Source organism: Helianthus annuus, chromosome 2, assembly GCF_002127325.2.
Source record: "Helianthus annuus cultivar XRQ/B chromosome 2, HanXRQr2.0-SUNRISE, whole genome shotgun sequence".
NCBI lineage: Eukaryota > Viridiplantae > Streptophyta > Magnoliopsida > Asterales > Asteraceae > Helianthus > Helianthus annuus.
The window spans coordinates 154,763,597-154,767,399 of record NC_035434.2 but is presented as its reverse complement, the minus strand read 5'-3'; the positions used below and the strand labels follow the sequence as shown (position 1 = coordinate 154,767,399).

The window sequence follows — 3,803 nt, the reverse complement described above, 5'->3', positions numbered from 1 at the left end:
TTTGCGACAAATTTAGCTACAAAAAATGACGTCGGTATTTTAGCCACGAATTTGCTATGAAGAAGGTTGCTACGAAATTTCGCTATGGGTTTTTAGCTACGAATGTTTTTAGCTACGGAAACTTTTAGCTACGATTGTTTTTAGCTACGGTTGTTTTTTAGCTACGGATACTTGTAGTTACGGAAAATTTTAGCTACGGATGTTTTTAGCTACGAATTGCTAGCTATGGTTATTTTTAGCTACGGAGTAGTTTTGATACGAATGGGTTGGCTGTGATAATTTGCAATGTTTTTGCTACAAAATTTAACTACGCATTTGTTGGTATTTAAGCTCAATTTTTTTTCTTTTTTCTTTCAATTTCCAAGATATTTTATTAAAAATTCCTAATAAATTCTCATTATAAACAAAATTGTCTAAAAACGAAAATAAAATACACAAATAACAAAATTAATTTAAACCAATATAAAATAACCCAATGTAAATTACAAAGGTTTCAAAGCAATATAACGTTACAAAAGTTTCAAAATAACACAAATATATATATATATCATTAAAGATGAAAGTGATATACACTAACTTCCTGAACAACGTCTTCAATTCATACACAAATACATATATCTTCATACTTGCAACCCAAAGTAGCATCTTTAATTCATACTTGCAACCGGAACAATAGAAATTGCCTAACAAAACACAATGTTATATTGATAAAATGAAGCTCAAAATGTATACGCAAGTGTACATATGTATAAAATGTAACCTTTAAATTCAAATGTTAAAATATTATTATACATTCATACACATACATACATATCTTTATACTATATACTCATATATATATATAAGCAGGTTTTTAGTTGACCCGTTATATATAAATGATCATTAAATGGCAGAACTAGAGCAAACCTTGAAACGCCTTTACAGAGTTCATTTCCGGCCCTTAGGATTGTTAACAAACATCAGAGTAGAGTAGATGGCATATATTAAAATAACTGCAAACAAAATTAAAACTCATATTCAATTCAAACTTGAAAAAATAAATAGAACCACAGATGCATCTTTTCACAAAAACACAAAAGCACATATTTTAATCAGCTGAACATATTCATTTTCATTTATACTGGCCTAGGTTTGAAAATGGGTTGAAGCATTGATTGAACCACACGCAGCCGGCGATTAAACAACTTCTCTCAGTTGAACCACTTCTGATCACTAATGCAAATAACTGATGTTATATATGAATATATATGTTACAGGGATTAAACACACAAAATAATAACACACGTAATAACTTTTTGTTATTCCTCAAATTTTCAATAATAACATGTTATATCAATATACAGCGAGTGTAGTGCAGTAAGTGTGAAATAAAAGACCATTTAAAATTGTAACCATGACTAATTTAATTAAAGGTAAAAATTTCATTATTTATAATATAATTTCTTTATATATCAGTATTTTTTTTACAGAAAACAAAACAGCTTCAATTAACTCGTTTAACCAGTTTTTCTAAACATGTCAAAGTATAGGTGGGTGGTGAGTGATAACCAAGTTGTAAACATGTTAGTCGAGTTGATAAGTTATAGAAAAATGGAACAAGTGAGCTATAGCCTATAAAATCAAACCACGGATATTGAATGCCATTACTGGTTCTTTAAGAGGAGGACTTATGAAAAAAACTTACCACTAATCATGCGTGCCCTTGGGAAGCTTTTAAGTTTTAGATATGTGGTTTCTTAGCATACAAAACTCTTACATTTGGAAGCAAAATATAGGCATTTAAAAATACCAATAGCACTAAATTGAGGTTTATAACATTGTACATTATACCTTTAGAGCAATAACTGCAATAAACTCATATGCTCTTCAACCAAATAATTCCTCTCATCCACCCACTAATTCTTCTCATCAACACCTGTCAAATGTTAAATCATTGTTACTCCATAAGCCCATCTTGATTAGGGATGAGCATTTGGTACCGGGTATATTCGGTACCTTCCATTTTCCCGTTTTTCGGTACTTGTACGGTACCGGTATTTACGGGTAAAACACCGGTAAGTATCGGTACCGGTACCAAACTGGTGTATTCGATACCGGTACCACTTTTCCCCGTTTTTATGTACCGGTACTTTAGGTACCGAATGGGTACCGTGCTCATCCCTAAATTCTTGATGAAGTAAACTATTTTTTTTTTCAATTTTATGCAATTCAGTAAATCAATGAAGTAAACTATTATTTTTTTTTTCAATTTTATGCAATTCAGTAAATCAATGAAGTAAACTATTATTTTTTTTTTCAATTTTATGCAATTCAGTAAATCATGTCTCCTAAACTCCCAAGGCTTTAAGGTTAAATTATGAAGAAAGTAAGTAGCTAATTATACACCAAATAGGTAAATAAGGTCAAAAGATTGGACTGCATACCAGCTGACCCTCAACAACCAAAGCCTAACATGAAAGTTTCACGACTACCATGTAAGTATCTGATGTCATCAAACCAATTTAAAGATAAAAGAAAAATTAGACAATAAATCTTAAAGTGTGAAGCATACCTTACAACCGCCTCCATCGTTGCTGCAATTATTTCACTTAAATTTTGGGTGAGAAGGGATAGTCGACTGGAAACAGAGCAGAACGAGGGAGGAGAACAAAGAGAAGAAGCCGCCTCCATCGTTTCTACAATTATTTAACTTAAATTTTGGGTGAGAAGGGATAGTCGACTGGAAACAGAGTAGAACGAGGGAGGAGAACAAAGAGAAGAAGGGTTAGGGTTTCATCGAAAAACAAGGGGCACGGTTGAAGTTAGGGGAAGTTATCAAGTTAAATTTGGGAATTTTGAATATTAGGAGGGAACATATAATAAATGGGTGGGATTATCAAAAATTTTGGGTCCGTTCAAATAAAAATTAAATTTTTCTTGGTAAGATATATTTAAATTATTTGTAGAAAATAATTAACACAAATAAAATACATATAATTAGAACTAGTGGGATTCTTCCGCGCTCCGTGGCGAAAAAAAGGTTGGGATAAGTTTAGTTCATTACGGTACCGTTCGGTTGGTAACGATTCGGTTCATTACAGTCCTGGCACTCACTATGACAATCCCACGTGTTATTGGAATCCAGTATAGCAACCAATAGAGAAAACACAAATACAGTATTGTTAACAGGCAAAAGTTTAAACCAAAAGAATTATGTCATAATATGACCGAAGCGATATCACACTTGTTCGTTCGGATGGTCATCCGGACGAATGGCCGTACGAACAGATGGCTATTCGTTTGAAACTGGTATTCTTTGAAGTTTTGAAAATTGTTTAAGTGTTGGGCTTATCAAATCAAGTTACTTGGTCGAATAGTCATTCGATCAGATGGTCGTTCGATCGGATGGTCTGTGTTTCGGTTACTTGTACATACTACTCATAACACGATCTCAAAAAAAATTACATCGAGTCAACAAATTAAAACAAAAACACTACCATACTTTTACTAAAAAAAAATAAAACGATGGAAAGACTATAATTTTAAATTGGAATCAAAATTGAAATTTTTCAGGACAAATGAGCATGTATCAGGCATGCCTGAACGAATAAAATTACACTATGCCCGCCCGCGTTGCAGGGCGTTAAATCAAATATTTCTTAGTTTCATAACATGTATGCATGTATTTAGGTTACTTGTACATACTACTTATAACACGATCTAAAAAAATACACGGAGACAACCAATTAAACGAAAACACTACCATAATTTTGCTAAAAAAATTAAAACAATAACAGGTCTGTAGTTTTGAGCTGGGGTAAAAT

General features: G+C 32.3%; 1 long non-coding RNA gene across 1 annotated transcript; it reads right to left on the bottom strand.

Annotated features, from left to right (window-relative positions):
• Positions 1-426: 426 nt before the first annotated feature.
• On the bottom strand, positions 427-2,835 carry LOC110924427. Its single transcript, XR_002584324.2, has 4 exons — positions 2,552-2,835; positions 1,831-1,915; positions 907-992; positions 427-683 (listed from the first exon to the last, which is right to left on the bottom strand). It is a non-coding gene; the product is annotated as an uncharacterized LOC110924427 (long non-coding RNA).
• Positions 2,836-3,803: the final 968 nt, after the last annotated feature.